We start from the raw sequence: 13,564 nt of genomic DNA, 5'->3' as shown, positions 1-13,564 counted from the left end.
CCAGTTACCACACAAATAACTAAATCAACACGCAAATAATTAAATTCAGTGACATCTAAGAATCCACATAGGATTTATAATTTTTATGAAAAAAATGTAGGAAAGAAAAGTACGCTGTACTGACGAGTATCCAACGGTACGTTTTCAATCAGTGCTCGAAAAAAAACAATGGCGGAATACCGTAAGATACTCTTATCACGATCGTGCTCTTATCTATCTAGCGGACACAACTTTAGCCACCTAGTGATACCAAAAATATTGTCAGCATTATTATTATTAATATAAGCATGCTTATATTAGGTTCAGAAACAAATCATTATTGATCTTAGGTCCCTATTGTTCCTTTCATCTTTTTGAAATACTTATATAAAGAGTCAACATTTCACTTATACAATGACAGCATATCCCATGGAATAAGTTTTAGAATGGAAGTACCAAGACACAAATTTGGAGCAGCACATTCACTGCAAATATTAAACACATATTTTAGAAAACTTGAATTTAATGTCAGACAAAAAAGGTATCAATGGAACACCAGGAAAATTTATTTTATCACAAAATATCATCGAGCTGGGTTAAGAGCGAGAATTCATCATTGAAAGGAGAACTAGATTACTAAAGGAATATTCTTACCCACAACCCTAAAAGGTCTGGCCACATTGCTCGTTGCATCAACAACAGATGATTTAACACCTATTTATAAATGAAATGCAGGACATTAGAACAAAATTTTTAAAAAGAATATTGATATATGGTTAACTTAAATCAAGAACACACATTTTTCATCTAACTTGAAACTATTCTACATATTTCCAACAATAACTAAAATTTTTATATTCCGAATCTCACCACAGTCTGATCATCCGAAAAAATTCAACCCGGATTGCCACATCTACTGCTTCACCTGTAGTTCCATCAAGCATAACATTTTCATTATTAATAACACATGATTCAAATAGCAAATATTGTTAAAATTGACAAATTGTACCTGGGTATCAGTAAAAACCATTGAATATCATAAAATTATCATCGAGCTGGGTTAATAGTTAGGTTCTTCATTGAGATTACACAAACGTTTACAGTTTCACAAAAATTATCTTACCCCCGATTCCTTCGCTACTTGAAAGTCGCTACTCTCCATGCTGCTTCAAGTTGAAATGAACTTCTTTGACGATTGAAAGCATAGCCTACGTAAGTTACAATAGTTAAACTTACGTAGGCTATGATTGAAAGATAAATACAAAACTGCAATTCGTCGGCTGCAGCTGTTGTAGCAGCATTGCCAGCTTGTGTGTTATACTATTTTACTTTTTTCAAAATGCTTTCAAATAGAAAATAAGTTGCTTTCAAATTGAAAATAAGTTGTTAGATACTGAAGTTTAAACCCAAAGAATTTCTATTGGAAATATAGATTTTAAATCAATTTCACTCATGCATGATTTACCGTGAATGCGTGTAGATGTTCAAAATGAATACGGATAAATGTGGTAGTAAATTATACCCAAAATTCAAAGTACTCCGCTCCGGAGTCCGATTGTATTGTAACTTGTAAAGAATAAAATATGGTTTACAAAAATACCACGTTCGACATTCTCAAGATGATTTTAAATTTGAAAGGGCTGTAGGGAGTCAGGGACAGCGGGGGAATGTCGGAGTGAATAAGCTGCGGTTGCACCCCAAACGGCATTAATCTAATTATCTTGGTCCCAGCCGTTGAGTATTCCAGTGATAAATCCGGCAGTCAAACTTAACAGGCAGAAACGAATGAGGGTGATCATGATGCATAGCATAGCATCCAGCAACGGTAGGGTATGCATCATTTGGCGAGAGGTTCTTGAATCTCTTCAATAGTCTGACTCAGATTCACATCTCTAATGTCGGGCAGTTCCGGTTGGCCGGTTGGATGAAATCAAGACCAGTTTTAATGGCTTAGAAGCTTTGTTCACGTCAGTCGGCTCGCACCAAACTAGAAAGTAAAAAGAACATTCCAGTTATTAGAAATTTAATTAACCGTGAAATACCAATAAAAAGAAAATCGTAATACTAAGTATCGATTGAGTTGGGTATCGAGTATCGTGCCACACCTTGCAACCTTGCAACACTAGTTAGCAATAGCAGAGAAGTAAGAGAATTTTAAAAGGCGTCTGTTTGTGTTCTATAATGATAACTTGAACATATATTCCACTGGTTCCAAGTTTAGAAGGAACCTATAAATAAAAAAACTATTTGTTGTTAATTATCTCATCAAAAAAGAAATGCACTTTACTCATCAAGCCAAGTGTATCCTTCAGGCGAGTCACATAAGCAAAGTGCAATCGGACTTAGAAAATTTTCAAACCGTTTATAGCTCATAGTTCACCCAATTGTCCACCAGGCAGCGCTGATCATAGCCGACCACTGGCTTCAGCCGAGATAGCCGATTCCAACCATAAGTTCCCCCACCATACTAATACAGTAATACACCATGGTTATAAGTTTATCACTATTTCTTATTTAATGAATATAGATACCACTTGTCGTTATTATTATTTTTCAATTATTTATCATTGTAAATAAGTTGGGAATAATAATGTTCGAAATTTTTTTTTTTTATTGTAAGTGTTTTGTGACATTTTCAGTTCGCATTCTGGCATCCCTGGTAAAAAAACCGTTAGTCTTAAGATCTTCAGAGTGTCTTTCGATTTTATTTTGTTAAAGTTATAGGTTATAGAGTTGGTTAGTCTCCCCAATGTTATTGCAAACGATTGCTTTTTTACCAGATATTTTTATTGTAAGCGACTTATTTCACTTTTATCACTCACGAGGCGGCAGCTTCGAAAGAGGCCCAATCCCAAATCCTGAACCCTCCGGTCCTTCTGAGTCCAATTAGCCCCAAGCCTACGAAAGGCAAGGCGCTTGTCCGGCCGAAGTCCGCGACAAAAATTCACTACTGAAGTAGTAACTGTCCTAGCCGAAGACGTGAGGATTCTCCTGGAGAGGTGCGACGAGGAATTACCTGGTGCTAAACCGGTTAAAACCCCGAAGCCCCGAAGGAGTTCGTTGTTCAACCCTCCGTCAAAGGAATTGGTAGAGGCAGCGGCGAAACAGGCGGCCCGGCGTAAAAGCCTCCGATCAGCGAAAGAGATCGAGGTAGACCTAGCAGACTCGGCCAAGAATCTCTACGGAGAGGATTTGGAAGAGTTGCCTAGCGAGAAGGAGGACGATCTCCTGAAAGAGCCGGCCCAAGTACCGGTACCAGCACAGACGACAGTACAGGGGCAACCACCGCGCCCGGTCCCGAAACGGGGCCTAAGGATCGACTCGGGCGACGAGTCGGAACCAGAGCTACAGTTGTCAGCCGAAGACGAGGAAGCGGCACTCAAGGAGGCGGCGCTCAGCACCCTCCCGAAAGCGGCCGAATAGCCGTCTTGATATTGTAACAAATCCTGTGTTGTTATCGATAATAAAAAACACTTGTATAAAATTTAAACTGTGTCTGTCTTTTCATTACGATTAAATGATGCACTCTGACAAAAAACGATCGAAACGGAAGGGGAGTAAAGATGATACCCCTAACCAGCAGCAGCTCCTTCCACAATCACCGCCAACACGCAACTGATCGGAGCTGCCTCAGCGTGGTGTGGTGGCGCTGGTAGTACACGCCGGAAACAGGCTTACTAGCGCCACTGGCCTGAAAGGATTTGGACATTCAGGCCAGTGGCCTGAAAGTCCCCGCCACTGGCCTGAATGCCACTGGCCTGAATGTCCGGGACCCTAATACTACACCTACTCAACAGCCAAGTTAAAAATGTGGCCCCACTAGCCTGCTTAGCTGCACAAACAATTCGAAAGTATGATATTGACTACGAAAGTGCCCATTTTAATCTACAGATTTTTATCAAGCAACACTAGTCTAGGTTGGATTGGGAAAAAGTTCAAATTTTAAAAGTTAATATTTCGGCATCATTAATAATTTGTATAACCACAAATATGTTAAAAATTTTCAAAGTTACATACCAGTTATAAAGTACCTTTGTTTTTGGCTATTCCTCTATAAATTTTTATGGAAATTGGTAAAATTATCTGATAACTAATGTTGAAATACAATTACAGCAATTACGATGAAATAGATAACTCCTAATTCGTTCAACCTTCATGGAACGGAAAGTGGAGTTCCACCCGACAAAACTTAACGTCGACAAGACCTCGACAAAACTCCGACAGAGGTCGATATTACCCCGACAGGTCCCGAATTTACTCCGACAAAAGGCGATTTTCCCCCGATTTGAGGTTATCAACAAACTGAACTTGACGGAAGATGTCGCTTACGATGTCTTTTATAATCGTTCATTCTGGTGGGAAAATTGAAAGAGGGAAAGGAAGAGAATAAAAGAATGGAAAAGGAGGAAAGGTGTGAGTATATGGGGGTGTGTCACTTATTGTTTCATTTTGTCGATGTCAATCATCTCTCCTGTCATTCACCCACTATTCCCTTTCGCCATTGCGTCTGAATCTGAAGCTGCTACTGATTTTTAAATGGTTAATATTCGAGCTGGATTTAAGAACGTTAGGAAACTTCCAGGAGATCGAGATGGAGCTACTCATTACGTGACACCCGACGACATGATTTATCTCGTGGAAAGAAACAGGCAAGTAGTTTTCATTGACTGTGCACTCTATATACCTTAATAATTTAGTTTTTCTTTACGGGTCATGTTTGTTACCTCCATTGTCGTTTGAAACAGTCACAAGATTGTCCGAATCGAATGACGATGAGAAATGGAGTTTACGTTCTTAATGAATCCCCTCATAATCATGGTCCAGAAACTCAAGAATTGCGAAGAATTGCCCTAGTTAATGAATGTGTCGCTAAAGCTGCTGCTGAACCTGGCAATTTAAGTGACATTTTTAGAGAAATTCATCGCACCAGGTAAATATTGTATTTGTGCATGATTTGTACTTTCTTAAAACATGCTTTAAATTGTCACAGTTATGCTGACGTGCCAGCTTCGTTCGATGACGCCATTCAAAAAAGAATGCAAAATGCAAGGAGAAAGAATGGGCCCTCTCTGCCGAAATCTGTACTCGATATTGAAGACATTTGTACCAGATTCGACGATTATGGGTAAGAATGTTTTTTAACAAAGATTGTATTTGTTTTACTAATTAATTTATTTATGCAGTAAAACACACGAGGGTAAACCGTTCTTTAGTAAGATCGTTGACAAAGTGGTGGGTGGCGTCGCAATGTACGGCGTCATATTTATTTCCCTCTCGATTTTGGCTCTTCTTGGTGATGCCACCACTTTAGCGTCAGACGGAACTTTTAGATCTGCCCCTGAGTTGTTCAACCAAGTGTATACAATTCACGTTGATTATCAAGGACATTCTTTTCCGTTCGCGTACGTATTGATGACGCACAGAAACCAGCTGCTCTATAGTGATGTGTTGTATCACATTAAGGAAACTGTTTCATTGGAGTTTCCAGGCATCAGTCTTTGTAACATTAAATACTGTATTTCTGATTTTGAGCCTGCGATTCTTGGGGCAATGACGGTAGCATTTCCGAGCGCTGTCGCAAAGGGTTGTTGGTTTCATTATGGCCAAGCCATTTACAGAAAGGCAAGTGAACTTGGATTATCGGTTGCATACAAGCAAAAAGGTGTTGTGTTCAAAATTGTTAAAGAGATCATATAGCTCTTGCCATTCTCCCTGCAAAGGATATTTTAGAGGGTTTCCAGGTATAGATCTTCTTTGCAATTATTCTAATTGTTGTGTGTGATAACTAATAATGTCTGTCTTTAGGTTATCCGGGATAAGTATGAAGCTGACCTTGCAACTCAACCTCAACCCATTCAAGAAGGAGTTGCGGCTTTGTTTACATACTACTGGGACTACTGGATATGCAAAGTCAAACCAGAAACCTTTTCTGTCTATCGGAATTCAAAACGTACCAACAATTCTATTGAATGTTGGAATCGTTATTTTAACCGAAGGGTCATGGTGGCCCACCCTAACTTTTTCAACTTTATGAGTAAGTTATACTAGATTTGTTTCACAAATACTTTTCCTTTGACTAACTGTTTTAATTAATGTTCAGAGGCCCTTGTTAAATCAAACGCTGATACTGAATTAGATTTACAAGCTGTGAAACACGCATTCACTTTGGGGAAAAGTAAGCCAGTCAAAGCTCGACTGGTTGACCGAAAAATCGATGAAATGTGGACGAAATATGACGAAGGAGTTATAAACATCTCAAATTTTTTAGAGCTCGCGTGTAATTTTTTCGAGCCTGACCGAGATCTTCCTCGCCCAACTTTTGACACATCGGCGAGGCCAGCGCGTCCAGATGGCAATGTTCGACGTGGCAGGGCTACAGCTGGACAGGCTAGGGTTCCAAGACATATACAGCCAGCAGAAGTCCAACCTGCCGATGCTGATGGTAGGCTTGCTGAGGAATGAGCTGCCATTTATTTGTAAATTTAACTTTTATTTTTATATTTGCAGTCGTCGATTATCCTGAGCCATTAATTACGTTGGCAGACGATGGTCAACGGCATAATAATTTCTCGTTTCACAACGATGTTCTCCAATCAGATGCTCTTCAGCTGTGGAAGGGACTTTGCCTGTAACAGACGTCAATCAATCGATAGAAAACATCCAACATTGGAACAGGTTCGTTTTTGACGCCATTTTAGGCTCTTTTATTTGTAGTAACTTTCCCTTTTTCATTTAGACCTCTTCAGCCGGCAATAACCGCTATGTTACCAGACGACGCAGTTTGGCTTAACATGCATCCAGTGGGTACTGAGTCTCAAAGCGCAACACAACTATTGCAGCGTGCCATTATGGTTCAGCCGTTGGAGCCTGTTCTCGCAATCAACCCTGCTGCTGCTGGAGTGCCAACCCCTGAAAACTCTACCGCTTTTCAGCATGACCAACAAAATAGAGCAAGAGGGCGACCTAAAAAGATGCAAACAAACTCTGATCCCGTCGCCAACCAGGCACCAGCTCCAAAGTCTCGAGGCCGGCCAAGAAAGACACAGATGACAACAGATATCGATGCAAGAGGTGAGAAGAGAAAAAGAAACCCACAAGTGGTACTGGCAACAAGTACTAGAAGAACTAAGCGCCCATCTTGGCTGGTTGACTATGAGGAATAGGGAGCATGATTATGATGTTTAATTGTTTCGTTAGTTTTATCGTTTTAAGATAACTACTTTTTTCTAATTGCTTTTGTGATTAATTGCATTTTGTGATCTGTGCAAAATTTCTCGCCGTCGTTAATTAATTTTTGATTTATTCCCTCTGTTTTTTTTTAAACAACGCCTTGATTTATGACATTCAAATACAAATGACGTTATTAACAAAAGTTACAGGGATATTTAATAAACAAACACGTAGGAAATCCAGTCGGGGGGAAATCGCATTTTGTCGGAGTAAATTCGGGAACTGTCGGGGTAAAATCGACCTCTGTCGGAGTTTTGTCGAGGTCTTGTCGACTTTAAGTTTTGTCGGGTGGATATACCCTTGCCCATGGAACAACCTACAAAAACAGAATTTTTAAAGTGTCAGCCCAACTTGTGACCAAAAGTTTTCCTTCAGAAAATCCATATCATAAGAATCATCAAACTTTTGGAAATTTATTTGTACATTTAATTTTAAAATCTTACTTAATTTACTATGTTACTAGCCTTCACTTTTTGTACATGTTTTTGAAGCCAACAACAAAAGTAAAATGTAAATTCCATGCACCCTGCACAATTGAATGGGTTAAGTTCCATATTTAGAAAGGTGTCTGCAATCAAATATTACAAGAAAGTGTCATAATCCAAACTTTTATCACTTTCATGGGTGAAGAGTATCACTTGTCATACAATTGCATCATTAAGAGAAAAACAATTCATGTCACGGTGTTGTTAGACTTACCAACATCAAAGCCACTAGCTACCAATAATTGTGATGAATATTGACTAAATATCTGAAAAAGTAATTTTTAATTGTGACTAAGCTATGATTGGTTTTTACCTGTATAAACTGAATGATACATTCAGCAGAAGAATAATTTTTAATGAAGGAGTTGATGGTAGGCTATTAATAGGCTACTGTTTCCTTTCACATCCTTTCCTACAGGTTATAATGAAAAATATGAAACGTGATCCAATACACCAACAATTTGCACAGAAATAAAATAGAATTTACCTATGAATTAATTGGTAATTTTTGCGGAATTTTTGTGGAAAAGGAAGGAATTTTTTGACAAGTCAACAATCTGCATCTGCTATGGGGTGGACGAAAAACGAATTTTGAAAAGTTGTCAATACCATGTGGCTTCTGCCACGCTGAAGATGGAAAAAATGATGACTGCGCCAAACGATTTGGTTAATTGCAGAATTCACGTTGACAACTTTTCAAAATTTAACGAAATAAAAATAAAAAAAAAGTTTCATTGTAATTAAATTATTACACCAACAGTTTTTTTTAGAGATAAAACCTAACCTGCACTTTCTGTGAGCGGCATATGGACCTGCATTTTACCACCAACCGCACCCTGCACTCCAGACTCCGCACTTTACCCCTCGTCCAACCTGCACCTGCACCCTGCACTTTACCGACACCCTGCAACTAACATAAGATTAAAAACTCATTACTAGATGTCGCCACTGTCGTTTTTGTTGTCTACGTCCCCATGTCATGAAACGAGACGAAAAAATGGGCGAAACAAAACAAATTGTTGCTAATTATACTTATATTCCTGTGATTTCAAATACCAAATGGATCTTCGTATCTTGTGTAGGTTTATCTTGAACTAGTTTCCTTATTTTCAAGTTATACCAACTTATTTCTTCAAATATTAGATGCATAGCTTATTAGCTACTGTCAGCCATCCCAACAAGTTGACTTCTAGCACTCAGTCACTTTCCATCTATTAGATCCCTATGCTGTCAAAAGCCTAAAACCCATGTTTGAAGCACACATATAGTGGAATATAAATGTGCAGGTATAAGGTATTTTCCCATTACTGCTACCACACCAACTAAACTATGTCAAATACCTTACTAAATCATCACTCATATGATAAAGGTAAGCATCAATATCACCTATCACCACGCTACTGCAATACTTCATAACACTTTCATTAGCATCAGGAAATTTACCCCACCTGAGGAGTAATGGAGTTGGTTGCTGTAATTCGATTATTACAAGTTTCCGTCATGAACATTTCAGTGTGCTTCTTAGAAAAGGTAAAGATTGATATGCTTTTTAAAATTTTTATATTTTCATTAATGTAACACATTTTTTTTTACAGAGCACACAAGATCCCCACGGACATCCTTGAGTCAATGCTGGATTTTGTCCATGACAGAAGAGGAACTTCCACCAACGTTCCGCTCCATCCTTATCTTCAAGACGTACGCTCATCCAGCTTCACTGCTTCAGCGCTTCTTGTGCTGCTACACAACTTGTCTTGCTTCACTGGCGAGTTGGATCACTTCAGTTGCTGTGACACACCTCGATACCTGCAGTCACTCACCAAGGGATTATGGCCAGGTACCGAACAATTGACTTATTTTCGTAGATTATCTACTAGTAATCTAATAATCATAATAGCGTTAAAATCTCTGTCTGTGTAATAATTCCAAAATCAGGCCCTTCTTGCGCGTAAAAGAAGTGTGAACTCTTTTTTCTAACGCTAGATGGCTTTTCGATAATTTTCAGCTGTCAAAACAGTCAGTTTCAGTTACTTTGCAAATATTTTAAAACATTTATCGGCAGCTGTTGTGTGAAAATTTTTTAGTGAAAACTGACGATAACTATTCCACCAACAAAGCTCACTTGTTAGATTTTTGATAATATGTTTTTTTTTCTACTTCCGGTTTTCTCATTTCAGTCAGTAGTTCAGTAAATTTTCATTCGACGCACAAAAGAACCACATATTCGTGATCCTCATAAAATTTGTAGTAAAGTTCATGTTTTTTTTTGTACGTACGCGTACTTCCGGTTTCGAGAGTTAAGTAGTTAAGTAGCACAATTAGAAGAGAGATAACCAACTAGACAGGAATTTCCAAATTCCAGGAAAATGGCGACCAGGCGACCGTCTCCACTCCGACCACGACGAGAAATGAAAAAATTAAGAAGCTCCGCCGTGGTGGCTCCGCCCCTGATCCCTAACAGAGTGACAGTAAGGCGTCCATAAAGGCGCGAACGGAATAATTGCATTGAAGGCGAGATGCACCATTGCCATATTTCTTTTATAACTAGCGTGAGTCGATAAAATTAGAAAAAAACGAACTAAATTTCCTCTCAAAAAAGAAAAAAGTAAATTGAATATAATGTTCAACAGCAAATAATACAAAATAATAAACATCCCTTTCTTCTCGTGTCCTGTCTCACAGACTAAGACTAGGATCACTCATGCACCCGTTGAAAACGTCAAAACGATGCAAATATTTTTTGATCACTTAGAAAAAGAGAAATTTAGTTTAATATCCAAATGACTTCAACTTAAAATTAAATTAAAGCGAACTTACAAGTTTTTGCAAATCATGTCCTAATTGAATAAATGTAGTGTAGGATTTTGTAAGCTTATTAAATAATATGAAACAGACACATTGAATTCCGTACACAACCTAACCTACCTTTCCAGCATCAAACTAAACACCAGTAGCAACGAATACCTTCACCAGTCCAGCACCAACAGAGCCCAGTCGAACTGTCAAAGTTGGATCACCTGCAAACGACGCCAATATTTCTAACATCAGCTTGAAGGAAGAGAAATCTAGTTTGACCAAATTACAACAGACATTTAAGCGAACTTACAACAAATTAATGAATGTTGTGAATGTTTAGCTTATCGGAATGTAGTGTAGCCATCCCCTGAATTGAAACCTTTTTAAATTTGTTGAATAAAGTAAGAAAAAATTGATGTTATTAAATTTTTTAATATTATTGGAGCCCGGGTTCGACTCTTCTGATGAGCAATTCTTATATAATTTATTTCTGTCAAAAAACCACGTGTTTGATGATCACCCCAGAGCTCTCTCAATTGGAGATTAAAAGCTAGTCGCGTGTCGTTATCGACCTAATGATTCTATCAGTTGGGAGGTAATGCTATAGCTGAAGTTTCCGATTGTGGTAAAACATTATGTCCTCTTTGACACCCAGGTGGGAAAGCTCGGATAGTGATTATCAATAATTTTTTTTTTACTTACAATATAGTCCTCAATGAGAAAATTGTTATATACGTTGGGATTTTGTTATTATCAAATCATTGTTATGATGCACTTGAGAAATATAAACACTCCCATTAGACCATCACAGAAAGGAATGCCTCAGTAGTATACTGCATGGATGAAGATCGCAGACACATGGAAACAAATGAAAAACAAGCATAATAGTGTTACAAGTCCACAACAACCACCAAACCTTGGGTGGTGCGGCGTGGTTGATCTGGGCGTCGTCTTCCTTTTGACATGTCGTCAAAGCAGAAGGCGTGAGGATTAAATAAGGCTCACGATAAATCCGTCAAATTTTTACTGAAGTCTCGCCATAATGTCATCAATTTTCTCGGAGCTAATAATGGAACGAGAGAGAGAGAATCTCGTAGAAGAAAAATAAGGAAGTATTGCGGGTAACGATAAAAACGATATTTTTAGCCAATTGATTCGCATAGTTACTGTAAGAGCTCTTAGAAATGAATATGACTTCTCTAAGTTTGACAAGTCACGTGATTATATAAACCGCATTTTTACAATTACACTCTTTCCACACGCGTGATAACCGATTTACGATAAACAACCTAGATTCACGTTAACAATTCTACTACCTAGCGTCAGTTACATACCGTCTTAATATGATACACTAACGTTGTGGGACCCGGTTGATTGCTTACATTGACTTACCAACTTCATAATGAATAAATCCTAATTGAGTGAATCAAGTCAAATGTAAGTGTTTCTCAATACAAGGTAACATTTGACATTAACTCACTTGTATTTTTTACCCATCAAGCTGCCATCTAACAAAAGGGTCATATACAATCTGTACAAAAATGACGAAAAGAATTTATATTAAATATATTCAAATTTCAGGAAACGAAATATTTTCTCGAATTCGCCAGGATCCCTCTTGCGCCTAAATCAGAGAGAAAAAGGTCAATACCAAGTCGGTATTATCACCTGAAGTAGATGCTGTAATGAGATTCAGTAACAGATGTTAATATCATCTTTGATCATATGTCCCTATCTGTTGTGATTCATCATTGCAAACATTATCAACAAAACCAACATTCACTTACATTACAAGTCATCCAGCAGAATAAAACCCCGTCAAAGAAACTGAGATTGGCATATTGGACATGATTCTGGAATTATAAAAAAAAAACAAGTTTAGAAATTGAATGAAATCTGAGGTTAATCTGGTTTTGAAAAGCAACTTCAGAAAATTTTCTTTTATCATAGAACATCATCGAGCTGGGTTAATAGCAAGAATTCATCATTGAAAGTGAAAAATTTGCAACAAAAGAATACACTCACCCACATTTAAAGGTAAGTCTGCCATAATATCCATGGAGTTAAGATTCCTATGCAAAAAGAAAAAAATCAGCATAAAAAGGAAAAATTCTTCACTTAAAATACATGCTAATATTAAGTTCAGTAACAGATATTCAAATCATATCTGATCATATGTCCCTATCTGTTGCATTTCATCATTTTGAAATACTTGTATATGGTGTCAACATTTAACTTACACAATGATGGCATGTCCCATGGTTGGAATAAGTTTCAGAGTTGAAGTACCAAGAAGCAAATTTGGAGCAGCACATTCACTGCAAATATTAAGACATATTTTTAGAAAACTTGAATGAAATGTCAGACATAAATAGATATCACTAGAACATCAGGAAAATTTCTTTTATCATAAAATATCATCGAGCTGGGTTAAGAGCAAGAATTCATCATTGAAAGGAGAATTATAATACTATAGGAATATTCGTACCTACAGGCTACAACCCAAAAAGGACTGATCATATTGCTCGTTGACGATGTTGATGCATCAATGATAAATGATTTATCAATTATCACCTATCTATAAATGAAATGAAGAATGTTAGAAATATGGAATATTAATATCTAGTTAATACTTGAAAATCATGATCACACATTTTTCACCTAACTTGAAACTATTTAACATATTTCTAACAATAACTTGACATTATTATGTTGCGAATCTCACCAGTCTAATCATTTGAAACAAGTCACCCCGGATCGCCACATATGCTGTACGACATCTTAATTGGTTCACCACCTAAGATCCATCAAGCATCACATTGTCATTGTTAACACATGATTAAATTGCAAATAATTGTTTAAACTATACATAGTATCAGTAACAACATTTAATATCATAAAATTATCATCGAGCTGGGTTAATAGCAAGGTTCATCATTAAGATTACACAAACATTTACAGATTCACAAAAATAATCTTACCCTCGATTCCTTCGCTACTTTGAAAATCTCTACTCTCCATGCTGCTTCAAGTTGAAATGAACTTATTTATCGATTGAAAGATATGAAGAAAAC

General features: G+C 37.5%; 3 long non-coding RNA genes across 3 annotated transcripts; 1 reads left to right on the top strand and 2 right to left on the bottom strand.

Annotated features, from left to right (window-relative positions):
- Window positions 1–300: 300 nt before the first annotated feature.
- LOC124205903 lies at window positions 301–1,146 on the bottom strand. The gene is made up of 5 exons (XR_006879498.1): window positions 1,103–1,146; window positions 989–1,034; window positions 850–904; window positions 634–693; window positions 301–464 (listed from the first exon to the last, which is right to left on the bottom strand). It is a non-coding gene; the product is annotated as an uncharacterized LOC124205903 (long non-coding RNA).
- A 361-nt stretch (window positions 1,147–1,507) lies between these two features.
- On the bottom strand, window positions 1,508–2,447 carry LOC124205902. The gene is made up of 3 exons (XR_006879497.1): window positions 2,267–2,447; window positions 2,045–2,207; window positions 1,508–1,966 (listed from the first exon to the last, which is right to left on the bottom strand). It is a non-coding gene; the product is annotated as an uncharacterized LOC124205902 (long non-coding RNA).
- Window positions 2,448–8,641: 6,194 nt separating this feature from the next.
- On the top strand, window positions 8,642–9,531 carry LOC124205901. Its single transcript, XR_006879496.1, has 4 exons — window positions 8,642–8,772; window positions 8,838–9,063; window positions 9,123–9,224; window positions 9,290–9,531. It is a non-coding gene; the product is annotated as an uncharacterized LOC124205901 (long non-coding RNA).
- Window positions 9,532–13,564: the final 4,033 nt, after the last annotated feature.

This window comes from Daphnia pulex, chromosome 10 (genome assembly GCF_021134715.1).
Source record: "Daphnia pulex isolate KAP4 chromosome 10, ASM2113471v1".
Classification (NCBI taxonomy): domain Eukaryota; kingdom Metazoa; phylum Arthropoda; class Branchiopoda; order Diplostraca; family Daphniidae; genus Daphnia; species Daphnia pulex.
This window is presented reverse-complemented; position numbering and strand designations above follow the sequence as displayed.